General features: G+C 34.9%; 1 long non-coding RNA gene across 3 annotated transcripts in view; it reads right to left on the minus strand.

The window, feature by feature from the left end:
* Positions 1-740: 740 nt before the first annotated feature.
* LOC125276785 overlaps positions 741-15,052 on the minus strand; it is an 84,949-nt gene continuing 70,637 nt past the window's right edge. For 2 of the 3 annotated variants that reach the window (XR_007186755.1, XR_007186753.1), the window contains one exon: positions 741-1,505. This is a non-coding gene — a long non-coding RNA (uncharacterized LOC125276785). The remainder of the gene's footprint in view (positions 1,506-15,052) is intronic. The other variant, XR_007186754.1, reaches the window with a different exon arrangement.

Here is a 15,052-nt window from a genome sequence, read left to right on the forward strand (position 1 = left end):
CTGCTGACGTGTTATCTGGTGCGCCCGAGCTTCGTTTACAGTCTGAGGGAGACGCACGCTGTATTCAAGCTATTCTACATTGTTTGTATTTTGGTATTGCTATATTTTTTTAAATGGTGCATAAGTGTGCATGTCGCAGATGTCCTAATCGCCAAAAACAAGGACGTAAAAGTGCATTACCAACGCCGACAGATGAAAGGAATCAATTCAATGTAATCAATTCAATGGAAAGGATTCTGGAAGAGAATACAATGCTGAATAAAGTCGTAGTTTTTGTTATTTTTGGACCAAAATGTATTTTCGATGCTTCAAAAACTTCTAACTAACCCACTGATGTCACATGGACTACTTTGATGATGTTTTTATTACCTTTCTGGACATGGACAGTATACCGTACATACATTTTCAATGGAGGGACAGAAAGCTCTCGGACTAAATCTAAAATATCTTAAACTGTGTTCCGAAGATGAACGGAGGTCTTACGGGTTTGGAACGACATGAGGGTGAGTCATTAATGACGTAATTTTCATTTTTGGGTGAACTAACCCTTTAAGCAGCAAAACTGTTTTCTTCATTGATGTTTCTTGAGCAGCAAATCAGTATGAATGATTTCTGAAGGATCATGTGACTGAAGACTGGAGTTGAGGCTGCTAAAATTTAATTACATTTTAAAATCTAATCTACTCAAATAGAAAAGTTATTTTAAATGAATGTTTCACAATATTACCATTTTTGCTGTATTTTTGATCAAATAAATGCAGCCTTGTTGAGCATAAGAGACCAAAATATTATAAAATCTTATCGACCCCAAACATTTAAACTGTAGTACAGAAGAGTCTGTTATACATATTGCCACATAACATCTCAAAAGTTATGTTTTGTTTTTTCTTTATTGCATTAGATGTGTGCAATATACGCAAATATTTTGACGCTGCATGTTATTATCGATTTATTTTAGTGACATTAATTCAGTGTAGTAAGTCAGTGCGCAGATGACAGATATGATATGCCATAGTTTAACAGATGCACCTCTTTTTAATTCACAGATAACTACATTCATAATTTCACTAATATATTGACCACTGAACTAGAAATGTCCCTGGTTTTTATTTCAGAAATCTGGTCACCTTACATCTCCACACAGGTGCAAGGGAAAACTGAAATGAAACGGAACAGTTTGGCAGAGTGTAAGAGAGAGAGGATGAAGAAATGGACATGTAGCACATTTGCTCTTGTCTCTCTAGACTCAAGTAGCAATGAAGAGCTCCCAGGGTGAACTGCCAATAAAGACATCAGGGAAAAAAGAAAAAAAATCTCTCCTTACTCTCTCACTCTGTATATACATCTATCTTCATACCTCTCTCTTCTCCTCTTTCCCCCTTGCTTCATTACTCTCTGTCTCTATTCGTTCTCTTTCATCTGTCAGTCTCTTCTTGCCAGGACGGCTCTCTTGCCTCCGCTGGCAGACAGACTGGGCTGAAAGCAAAGGACATCTGGATCTAGGTCTGTAAGAGAGAGAGAAAGGATAAGCATGTGAAATCAAACAAGCACTAAACATTGTTAGTGGTTTTGTTTGTTCTGATATATGTCAAGGTTTGCATGTGTTTGTAACATATAAGAGTGTTTATATTTATTAAAGAGAGTCTGAGGATTGTAGTAGTTTCTGTTTGGTTACAGGAGTCTTGTACCAAACCTGGATTTATTTCTGAGGCAGGACAGAATGACTTAACAACACATAACAGAGATCGTCTCAATTAGCTTTACTGTAAAGCGATAGGTGCAATAAAAACAGTGCTGTATCTAAAAAGCTAGTAGTGTTGTTTTAGTCTTTTGGTTAGTTACTCTCTAATACTGCACCTAACTGTACTGTATCTTCAAAAAGACTGAAATATTTGCAATAAAAAATCCAAAGTTCTCAGTCATCAACATGCATATGAATGCATGTCTGAGGGGTAGAACAATCATATGCTATTATGAGGTGATCAGATCTGCAGTTTTCTTCTAGTTTGTGATTTACTCAATGCAATGCATAAAGCCTGCGTTCCAGGCTTTATGACGACAAGGGGGCCAATAAAACATTGCTAAATATAGGGGTGGAGGCCTATATGCATGACAATTTTGTCCCAAACCCAGAAAATTCTAACTAATTCTGGGTTTACCTCTAAATTTCCATTGATTCAGCTCTGCCAGATCTGATGTGGCAGTGGCTCGGGAGCGTAGACCATTGAAGTCCAGCCTGGAATGTGATGTGGAATGCAGTTTCACATTACTTTCACTTTTAAAACTGCATATCCTTTTCCATATAGACAGCACATCTGAAATTGAGTTGACAATGGAGGATATTGTAAATAGAGAATATGATGGCCTGGCGTTCCATCCTTAGAGAACTAGACTTAGATCAAGGATTTGTAAGTTATTAGGTAATTAGATAATATTTTATCACTTTTTATTATTTGATATTTTATCTTAAATCATTTTAATTTGGCACCTAAATTATTTAAAATTAACCTTCTTTTCTCCTCATCTTTTCACAGACTTGATCATTACACAAGAAGTATCTTAATAGAAAGATAAACGAGAAAAGAAATACAATCCCACTGAAAAATATGTATAAAAATGTTTTGCTAACATTTCCATTAGGTTTTCTTCTGAATGTTCTCTGAAAACACTGAATGGTCAATTTTATCATTTTGAAAACATTATGGGAACACTGCATTACTCTGAATGGTGTGAAACGGATAAAAATGTTTAAAAAACTTTAGATGATCATCCAACTAAAATGTTTTTAGGAAAGACATCCATCTGATGTACTGTATGATAGGCCTATACACATTTTTTTTGTGCTAACTTTTTGCGAATGAACTTTAAATATACATTCTATAAATGTCACAGGAGGAACATTTGTCCACATCGTTGAGAGAACCTTGTCAGAACGTTAGCCAAACTTCTGAGAAGTTCCCTGTTAGCTTGGATGTTATTGTAATATCATGTATTTGGATGTATTTCATTACAAAGATTTTAAGTAACTTCATATTTCCATGTAAAAAAGTCTAAATATTCCCATAACTGCCTGAATCCATCTAGCTCCACATATTGCAGCCTGCGCCCTGTCTGAAAAGCAGCCCAGGCCGAGGGTAGGTGTTGCTGGAATATTTCACCATACAAGGGTGAAAACCAATTGTTTCGCTGGCATAGTCGCCTTAGGGATTAGCAATGTCATTAAGCATCCATGAATTGCAGAAGCCGTCCATTGCTTATTGACTCACACTTTGCTCATTAAAAAAGAGTCAGCCTTTAGCTCTGTCCTCTCTCTTTCCTTTCCACTTTCTTCCTCTCATTAAACAGCATTCGGCTAATGGGCCAAAACCCCACTATCCCCACCATTGCTGGCCACCGCTGTGCCGGGGGAGAGGAGTGAACTAGAGCATTCACACCCATATCCAACTGTCAAGCCCTTCTCCCATCTTCTCTCTCCCAAAGGAAACACCTCTGTGATCAGAGCACACCTGAAGTCCTTTAAAAATGGTCATTAATTGATGCTCTACAACTGCAACTGTGTTTTTTAAGGAGTTTGAGTTTGTGGTGGAATAAGTGTATTCCCGAGAGATGCTCTGGTGAATATAGAGGGACAATTACTGGTGTTTTGGAGTGCAGTAGAGAAAGCAACAGAAGTCATGCAATAACAAAGCTTCTTCAAGTAAAACCTGTGGGACCGTCTTTAGAGTGTAGAATGGCCTTCTGTCTGATCAAGGAGATCATAATTGATAGCATAGACCCAGCCAGCAATTAAACTGCCCACCATACACCATATCCTAAAAGACAAGTTAAATTGCTGTCCATACTACAAGCCAACTGATATATGCAGTATGAAGTGTTTGTGAGGGAAAATCAGAGGAAAACAGTGATTTTTTTTCCATGTTCTCTGGCATTACTCCATGACTAAGTGTGTGTAAGGAGGCAGATGGTAATTACTGCAGGGATCAGTCGTTCTACAGTGCAGTTCATTAAGACATTGAGTGTGTTTACATGTACAACAAAAGCTGATAACTATCAACAACCCATTCATTACAAGAACCCAACAACACAAGACAAATGTGTGAGATTTTGAAATTTGGAATTTTCTCCGGTCTTGACATCAAGTTTAAGGAAAAACACTAAATGAGCTGAGAGCATGCCATACACATGTTTACATACAAGTAAAATTGAGGTAACGGGCAAAAAGGTGTAAAAAAAGAAGAAAAAAGAAGGTTTTTTCTTAAACTATTTATAATCTTTCCCTGACAAAACAAAACAAAACAAAACTTTACATTTGTTTGCACTGTTCTTTTAAAATATTTACATTTACATTACATTTTCCATTCAGATCACAAAAAATGTTTACTTTTGTATCGGTTTGACAAAACAAAACAACAAAATGTAACAAAACAAAACAGAAAAAACAAAACAAAAACAAAACGTTACATTTGTTTGCACTTTACTTTTAAAATATTTACATTTACATTACATTTTCCATTCAGATCACAAAAATTGTTTACTTTTGTATCAGTCTGACAAAACAAAACAACAAAATGTAACAAAACAGAAAAAACAAAACAAAACAAAATATTACATTTGTTTGCACTTTACTTTTAAAATGTTTATATTTACATTACATTTTCCAATCAGATCACAAAAATTGTTTACTTTTGTATCGGTCTGACAAAACAAAACAGAAAAAACAAAACGAAACAAAAAAACGTTACATTTGTTTGCACTTTCAAAATATGTTCATTTACACAATATTTACCATTCAGACCACAAAAATTGCTCACGTTTGTTTACATTTAAAATGTTTACGCTTCCATTAGTAGTAAACATCTTTTAACAAACAATATCTTATATGCTGAACTTTTTAGTATATTGTTCTGACCACTACTTGTTGGATATTTGTCACAATAATGTCATTGCACTGCATTTCAATACAATTAAAAGCTTTAGAGAAAATTATAAAGCGCCTGTAAGTGAGGGAATCTCGTGTACTATGCACAAACTTTACCCAGCAAGGTGTTCAAGAGTGGACTTGTTTATTCAGTGGTTACATTCCCAGAGTTTAGTACCTCTGTAAGGAATATCATGAGACCCTCAACCAACAACTATCTGGTAGAACATCTGGAACAACACTTATCAAACCCATCCTTTCCCACTCCCTAAAATCAAAGGCATAGCATCAGGAATCAAGGTGTGTTGATTTTTGTGTTCAATCATATCATAAAACAAATCATATTTGTTTTCAAAAACTGAACTGTCACTATAGACGAACGTACAAACAATCGAAAAACAAAAAAACAATGTGTGTGGAAAATATCTAGCACAAGATTTTAAGAAACATAATATGCTATAACATATTCTCAACTGTAAAATTAATTATTTGGCCTTTTTAAAATATTCTAGAACATGAATTTTACTTAAGAACAATGGCAATATGTATTTTGATACATTTGTAAATTTCACAAAGTTGTAATTCAGCTCTTTGTATTTGATGGTTAGCTTTAATAAAAGTGCAAAGAAAGCAAAGGCTTTGTTATTACCTCTAGAGGGAGTGGATTTCTGTGTGCTGCATTTGCTTTTTTAATATGCACAATATGCTTTTTTTTTAATACGCATGTTACCGCATTTGCTGTAGAATCCATTGTAAAGAACAATGTGCTCATCATATTCATGTGATGAAAGCATTCTGTTAAATCTATTCATAAGCTACAGAAAATGTTAATAATATAAACAAAGTAATTTTAATCAAAACAAGCTATTCACATGCAGCCTTTATCCCTTTTGTGCTAAAATAAGTAATAGCAAAACTAGAAATATCTACACGTTCAAAAATATGCACACTGCACACAATACCACGTGCGCATTTGTCGAGCCCAATGGTCTGTCCACTGCTTTAATGTTTTCATTGCTTTCATCTGAAGCATTGTGTTAAGACGGAGGGGCGTTCCTGGACATTCATCGTACAGCTGCTGGTTGGTTGGGGGGCAGGTTCAGACACACCCCCAGGGAAAGAGGAAATGAGGGGTTGGTCTGAACACACTGACATACTCACTCATTCACCCCTGAAATCACCTAATCGTCCTTATTAGTTCAGTGAATGTTCTGCCAAAGGCTCTGCAAAGCAATTTCATCTCACTTACTAATATATCTGCGTCCTGCTCATGTGTTTATTTCCTTACACTAAAATGAAGGAATGAGTGTAAAAACACCTGGCAGACTTTCAATGACCCAGAATAGCACTGATAATCATCAGCATGTGTCAAAAGTGTAGTGCAGGAAAGCAAAGAGAAAAATGTGAATGTAGTGCAGCAGACAGAAAGCCAGCAGATCTTACATGTGTCGGTGTGAGTATTTACATGAGCGTGTTAAATATCCTGTCTAATGCATGATTTGTGAGCTTTTGTTTTACACCTACAGGCAACGGAGGGCAAATCGAGTTGGCCTGATCTACACAACAGGCCCAGCAGGTAAAAAAAACCTTTCTGTATGTGTGAAAATTTGATATAAATGATTTTATTTGACACCCATAATGGTGTAATCGGTTTATAAAAGGCAATGAGATTGAATGATCTGGTCAGGAGTTATGCATTACGTCTCATAAATGCTGTTGGATGAATGTGTTTTAGGAAGCAAACTTCTCAGGACTGCCATATGTCTCATATACTGAACAGACATAATTTAAATTATGAACATGAAATTAAATGATTTCTCTTCCCCACAAATCGATAACAAATCCATTTCACTTTTCATCATTGATAAGACAACAAATGCATGACAGCATAACCAGTGATACCATCATCTGTTTCTCATTTCAAGGTAATTAAGGGTATTTCAGCCCTCTTTATATTTGATTTCCACTTCCCATATCATGCTGTCCTCATAATAAGGTAATTTCATCAGCCTATGGATGATATGATTTGTGATTAATTTGATCTAAAAGAAAAATACTTATGTTTTATTTTTTTATTATATCAGTAAGTGATTTTAACATGTAGGAGAAAAACATTTTAGTGGAAAAATGACCAAAATTATTATAATTTTTTAATTATCCACCTTTATGGACACTCAGTGGATGAGGTTGATAGATACATGAGGTAGACCGATACATTCATTATTGCCAGTTTCACTGACAAGGCTTAAGTCTAGTCCCAGACTAAAATGTATGTTTGAGCTGTTTTAACTGAAATAAACTTGCACTAACATATCTTAGCCCCTGTTTACAATAGTGCGTTTTCATTTTAAAACGAGTTTTAATGAAAATGATCCTCGTCTACACTGGCGTTTCTTCAGTGTTTCAGAAACGATCTCCGTGTACACTACACGACCGAAAATGTTACATGACCGTTCATTCACACTGGGTATGCGTGTATAACAGTTGCCTCTTGCGCATGTATGTAGCTGCAGTATTAAAAAATGCAGAGTTTAACCAAAGACTATAGTCTTAAAGGGACTTTGGTTTAACTGCACAATGGCTGCTAAAAATGACGAAGCCAGCAAAGATTGCAGTTCAGTCTCCATGTTATTGTTTACACGGTCGTCAAGGATACGCAGAGTGAACATGGGCATCCACGCCATCGTTTTCAAAAGTTACACTGAAATGCAACCCTGGCGTTTTCAAACTAAAACGGGCTCTGCAGCGTTTTCGAAAGTCTCAGTTTTCGAGGGTCGACATGCTTAACTGTAGCAAAAGTTACGCGAAAACACACTAATGTAAACAGGGCCTTAAAGGGTTAGTTCACCCAAAAATGAGAATTCTGTCATTAATTACTCATCATCATGTCGTTCCACACCCGTAAATCCTTCGTTCATCTTCATAACAAAAATTAAGATATTTTTGATGAAATCCGATGGCTCAGTGAGGCCTCCATTGCCAGCAAGATAATTAACACTTTCAATGCCCAGAAAGCTAATAAAAACATATTTAAAACAGTTAATGTGAGTACAGTGGTTCAACCTTAATGTTATGAAGCAACGAGAATACTTTTTGTGCGCCAAAAAAACTAAATAATGACTTTTCAACAGTATCCAGTGATGGCCAATTTCAAAGTACTGTTTCGAAGATTTACGAATCTTTTGTTTCGAATCAGTGGTTCAGATCACATATCAAACTGTCAAAGTCACATGAACTATTGAAATTTCGAAACATTTATGACGTAACGAAGCCTCGTTTACTGAAATCACGTGGCTTTGGTGCTCCAAACCACTGATTTGAAACAAAAGATTCGTAAAGCTTGTTTTGAAATCAGCCATCACTAGATATTGTTGAAAAGTCATTATTTTGTTTTTTTTGGTGCACAAAAAGTATTCTTGTACTCACATGAACTGTTATAAATATGTTTATAGTAGCTTTCTGGGCATCTGAAAGTGATAATTATCTTGCTGGCAATAGAGGCCTCACTGAGCCATCGAATTTCATCAAAAATATCTTAATTTGTGTTCCGAAGATGAATGAAGGTCCTACGGGTGTAGAACGACATGAGGGTGAGTAATCAATGACAGAATTTTCATTTTTGGGTGAACTAACTTTTTAAAATATGTCATTGCCATTGTTTTGTCTCAAGATGCACACCAGTAATGGTTTGTTCTAAGGCATGTTTAAAAAAGCTACTTAAATATCCTAATTGAACTAACTAAGGCTTAAATTCCTGGCTTAATCTAAGCCTGGTCTGTGAAACCAGGCCTATGAGTGGTTGCGTACATTGTAAGTTCACTTCAGATGTGTTTTCACAAACAGTCAGATCTGTATCTCACCACGTATGTTGGTTGAGCACAAAGACCTTCAAGAGAAGGTTTATAGAATTGCTGCATTAACTGTTGCAGGGACAAATTTGTCACTGAGAAAGTAGCCCTGAGCAAGACAATAGCTGGAACAATAGAGATGGCTATCCTAGGTGGACATATCTGATCAAAGGGGTTTAAAGATCAAATGCTTGCCAAGTGTTTGGCATTCCTTGTCCAGCTCCTTTTGAAGTCTTTAACTGTTTGCCTTCAAAGCAATTGTTTTCGTTTTGCCATAAAATGTAAAAATTACAACTGATAAACAACTTGAATTTATTTAGATGTCGTTTTTCAGCTGTCATGTCTGGTATGGACAGCATTCTTTGGTTCATTTGAAAATGACAGAGTATGGGATCAAGGACTGTTTGTAGCTTTGTGAATATAATAGAGGTGAAAAGGTCACTGATTATTGTTTTTTTTCTGTGAATAAAACCACTGGTCATGGTTGTTTTCATGACTTCTGCAGATCATCTATGAATATAGCAGTGATTTCACTCCAGTTATCTATCCGTGACATTAAAGTTTCAATTCAGGCCTCTAAACTAGTATCAGGAACTTATTAGTGCATGTAGAATTGTCTAGACAATCTTAGTTAAAGGGATAGTTCACCAATAATTAAAATGATTCTTCTATAATATCATTTACTCTCCGTCATGTCATTCCAAAACTGTATGACTTTCTTCTGTGAAACACAAATGAAGATATTTTGAAAAGTTTTGGTCACACTTCACTTGGAGCCCTTATGTTTAATACATTATATAAATATTGTAATGCATTATATATTTTCATAAATAATTGTAACCAAAGGTAAAATGCATCGTAATATTTGCATATTCCTTGTTGCATCAGAAATCGTTTGTTTGTCATGTGTGCAACAATGCATCACACATTCTAAAACTGTAACAATGAATAGATAAGTATTATAATTAGGGCTGTCAAAATAACGCGCTAATTTCGATTAATTAATCTGAGAAAAAATAACGTGTTAAAAAAAATAATGCAGATTAATCCATTCCGTATTGACCTTTGAACCTGGAGCCGTTCTCGTGCGTGTGAGCTCTTTCAAAGTAAGCAAAGACAGATCTTTGCACTCTCTCTACCTCACACATAATAATCTAAATCAACTGACAGAATGCTAAAAGTTCGTAAGACCGAATCCATGTTTCACAAGGCGCATTCGGAGAATGTTTTTCCTGAATAACCGTTGGGTGTGAATAGTGCTCAAAAGAACGTCACCTCATCTTCTCTGACAGGCGCCCTGCACGTGCAGCTGACATAAACCACACTTTCAGTAAACAAAAAGAAAATCCTATCCAGTGGTGAAGTGTTTTCTGTGTTGACAAATCTTTTGCAACGTCCTAATAACAGCGAATCGCACGAAACATGTCAACGTCCGCTAATGTCTGATTCACGACCTAATGACTCATTTGAACAGATTAATTTTAATGAATCATGACAACAACTGATCTGTCCACACGGTCTATAATGAATCATTTACTCGAACATCTCTGAAATGAGAACACAAGTGTGCTTACCCCATTTAGCAAGAGTGGTTAGTAAAATTAGCCTTAATAATCCACAGTATTTTCAGGTTATTTAAATGACAATGTGTAGTAAATTAGGCCTACCTATAAAATCAGTTAGTTTAGACTGGAGTGAGGTGAAACCAGAACAAAGCAAGTTGTTGTTAGCTAGGTGCATTCAATTGTATATAGTAGAAAATTATATTATTAGTTAATATAACTTCTAAATGCTACTTTTTAATACTTTTCAGGTTTAGCAAAAAAGCATCTTCTCTTACAAAGCTATAAAATCACTTTTTTTTTTTTTTGCAAAGAGGGCAAGAAAGAATTACAGTGAGAGTGACGGGTACTTTATTGTCAGTATGAGGCTCGCAGATCACGTGGGTAGGGCACTTTTTAGTGTTTGTGTGGATGACCATGTCTGTCACCACCGAAGACCATTTTTGACCCAGGAAAAACCCTGCATTGATTCATTTGAATTGAAATATTTAATACTTTCACAGCAAAAAATTTGTATGCGATTAATTTAGATTAATTAATCAAAGAGTATGTAATTAATTAGATTAAAATTTTTAATCGATTGACAGCCCTAATTATAATGTATTATAACTGTGGTTACAATTATTCATGATATCATGCATTATAAGATGCATTAGAAGGCACACTGGAAAAAAAAATCGTTTCAATTAAAAAAAGTGTTTGTGCTGCCTCGAATCTTTAAGTTTAGTCAACTCAAATATCAAAGTTGTCACTTAGTAGAAATTCACAATTCAAGTTGACTAAACTTTATATTTTACTTACTTTTTTTAAAATTGTAAATTTTTTTACAGTGCATAAATAATTAAATAAAAATACTTTTATAATGTATTACATTTAAAGGCTTCAATAAAGTGTAACTTTTTTTGTTTGTTTGTTTAATGTACAATGAAAGTCCAGTGTTGTTTTAGACCCCGTTGACTTTCATCATACAAAAATAATTGTAACATTCGGTAACACTATATTTTAGTGTCATTGTTACATATGTTACATGTAGTAGTAATAACAAATTATGCGTAATTACATGAAACTAACCCTAAACCTAACCCTATAGTAAGTAAGTAAGTAGTTTCTTACCAACCTTCTTTGCTCAAAAAAAAAGAAAAAAAAAGATTGTAAACATAAAACTGAATTCAGCATCTACACTAGATAATAATTCCATAGATTTCAAATATAAATGGTCTATTTTCATCATATTTAGTAGGTTTGGTTAGATGAAGTACTTTCTGAGAAATATTTTGACTTAGCTTGCAGTATGATGCTCATCGCCATTAATTTATTACAGCTCATGTAGTGAATATAACTAATGATAAACCCAGTCTATGCTAAATCACAATACACAAGCAGTGATGATTGTGATTATTAAGCCGAGTCAAATCACTTTTCCTTCTGAATGTTTGTCATGGGTGGTCAGCTGTAATCAGTTTACCTCCTGATTTTCCATGCGTGTTAAGACAGCTAGCATGCATTTGCACAAACAGTTGAACTCGTTCTGTTTAATCTGCCTGTAAAACTGTTCTCATGGCTTCCAATCCATACAGAAGAAAACAAAACATTCAGTTTTAATCCACAAGGCCTCAGCTCCCTCCTCATGAGATTTACCCACAAATACACACTCCGTATAAGATTTATGAACCTAAAGCTCTTCCAATACTTGAAAATACCAGATAAACTTTTTCTCATTTGGCCCTAATTTGGTCACGCAAGATAACACTGACATCCGAAAGCCTTTAAAATGCATTCCTGTAAGAAGTTGGCATCAGCATTTCAGCACCTTGTGCAATAATTATTTCCAATCTGAAGCTGTTCCTAATGCACTGATCAATTCAGTATTCTCGACTAGTAAGGATGCATTACACTCCTTTAATGTTTTAAAAAATGTCTCTTCCTCCTTTCTTTCTGAGGGTCCTGCCAATCGCTGGAAAGAGAGAGAGAAGAAAAATGAAAGAGAGAGAGAGAGAGAGAGAGAAAGAGTTATGAGAAGTCCGTGCCTCTCCAGGACTGGCACGGGCCCGGTTCTGGCACAGACTCCCCTCATTTGCTTTTATGCCAGTAATTTGCATCTCCAGTGTGCCAGCAGCTGGGCCTGACATCCTTGAGAGCCGAGGAACCATCCCTCTAGCACAAATAAGTATTAGAACGGCGAATAAACATATACACATATCATTGATAATTACAGGCTGCATTATAACACTAAAACAACACATTTGATTACATTGCTGCATACATATGTAAATAATTTACTAACACTCTGCCAAAGTATCTCTCATAGTGTATTCACTGATGTATAATGCCTAGAATAGAGACTGGTCACTTTGACTTTCAATGTAATGTTTGTAAGGAAGTCGTTTCTTTTTATTATATTTAATTTCAAAGCACTAAAACTCAAATTTAAGTGATTAGAAATTCTCTACAGAAGAGAACTGATTTATTCTGTCACTTTATGGAGTTTGGGTTCCTTGCTACTGTCGGCTCTGGCTTTCTTATTCAGAGACGCTTAATATTTAACAATATTATTGATTAGCTAGATGATGACATCACTATTTTCTGCAACCAATTTAATAATTGTTGATCTTTACAATGGAACTGAATCAACACTGATCTGACTTCAACTAAACAATGACTATTTTCTTTTTTAGAGCTGCTCTATAGCAGAATTGAACTCTGTTCGTATCACTGAATCATTTTCACTTTTTGAAACAATCTGTATTGTATAAAACGCTATATAAATAAAGGTGACTTGACTTTACAAATATCAAACATTTACAGTTACATAAACTGTTTTTATATGGTGGTTTCACACAGCTAATTTTCAAACACCTGGTCATAAATAAGGATAATATTTGTGATGTTCTGTCCTCTTAAATAATATATTTTTGTAAAAGCTGCTGGATAAATATGTGGACATAATTAAACCACACTGGCAAACATTAAGACTAAGTTCAACAATGATTTGATTTGTTATCAAGAAGAGGATATAAATGTCCTGGTTATGCAAGGTTGTCACATGCATTTCATTCTAATTTATTAATTACAGTTTTTGGTAGATATTGGATATTGTTTGTGTTACCTTGAAAAAATTACTTGAAATAAAGTATAATCATTTAAAAAAAAAAACATTTTATTTCAGCTAGTGTCTAGGCAACATTTCTTATTTTCATTTAGTTTAACCTGATGAACTAAAATAATTAAAACTAAAATTAAATTTAACAAAACTCAGGCATAACATTATGAGCACGGACAGGTGAAGTGAATAACACTGATTATCTCTTCATCACGGCACATGTTAGTGGGTGGGATATATTAGGCAGCAACTCTGACTGGGTCAGAGCATCTCCAAAACTGCAGCTTTTGTGGGGTGTTCCCGGTCTGCAGTGGTCAGCATCTATCAAAAGTGGTCCAAGGAAGGAACAGTAGAACAGATGAGCTACTGTATCTCAAATTGCTCAAGAAGTTAATGCTGGTTCTGATAGAAAGGTGTCAGAATACACAGTGCATCACAGTTTGTTGCGTATGGGGCTGCATAGCCACAGACCAGTCAGGGTGACCACGCTGACCCCTGTCCACTGCCGAAAGCACCAAAATGACCGTGATTTTAACAGTAAAAGACTGTAAAAATGCTGTGGTGAAAAACTGTGAATTGGTTTACAGAAAGTTTCCGTACTATATACAGTGAATAACTATAATAGATCTAACGGTACATTTAATGTAATTTTACGGTAAAATACCATTAAATTTGGTTTTTGGAAGTGAAAAATAACAATTCACTGTAAAATTTACAGTGAAAAACCATAAATTGACATTCCCACAATTCCCTGCGTGAAACTTCACATTTGATATATTTTCGTTGAAATAATAATTAAATAAGTTTTTCTCATTTTTTTTTCTAATCAGTTATGTACATTAGGGTTTTATGTTACATCTAATGTTGTTAAATTAATGTTTATTGCATTTTTAAAATTTCATGCATGTTACCATGATGGTGTTTAGTGTGTGTGTGTGTGTGTGTGAATGACACTGTGTGCACCTTCTATATATTAGTATTATCCTCCTCAGCTTGTGGAAAAGCTGCTTGTGATGAGCTTTGATTCATCATGTGACTCTTATCACCACTGTGTTTGGTGACTGTCAGTGTATTATAAAGGTACAAAACAGATATTAGTACTTCATTAGGTTGGTAAATTAACATTATATCAGTTAATGAAATACGTTATTTTACCGTAAATTTAACAGATTTATTTTTACGTTGCTACTGTATTTTTTACGGTAAAGTTCTGGCAACCACAGCTGCCGTTTTTTTACCGTAAATTTTACTGGGATTTTTTTTACAGTGTGGGCTAATGGAGGAACTGTTCAATAGATTTGAGGTATTCGGCCATAGTATAGTTTAACTAAAAGATATTCACAGGAATGAAAAGTGTGACAACTAGCCCCAGTCTCCCTTACATAAGTATTCCATTTCCGGCATTTTAGCATTTTGTAGTATTTCTTTTTTACATTAAAAACATGCCCATTCCTGCTGATGTAAAGCAGGTGGATAGATCTGGCAGATTGAGGTGTGGGCAGTGTTACATTTGGACCACATTTTAATTAATGCTTTTAATTTAGGCTGAAAGCTCTATCACGACCTGAATATAAAAACTCTTTTTTTTAACAACCCAGAAAATGTGGTAGTTATTTTAATGATT

The sequence above is a fragment of the Megalobrama amblycephala genome, linkage group LG10 (assembly GCF_018812025.1).
Source record: "Megalobrama amblycephala isolate DHTTF-2021 linkage group LG10, ASM1881202v1, whole genome shotgun sequence".
In the NCBI taxonomy this organism is placed as follows: Eukaryota; Metazoa; Chordata; class Actinopteri; order Cypriniformes; family Xenocyprididae; genus Megalobrama; species Megalobrama amblycephala.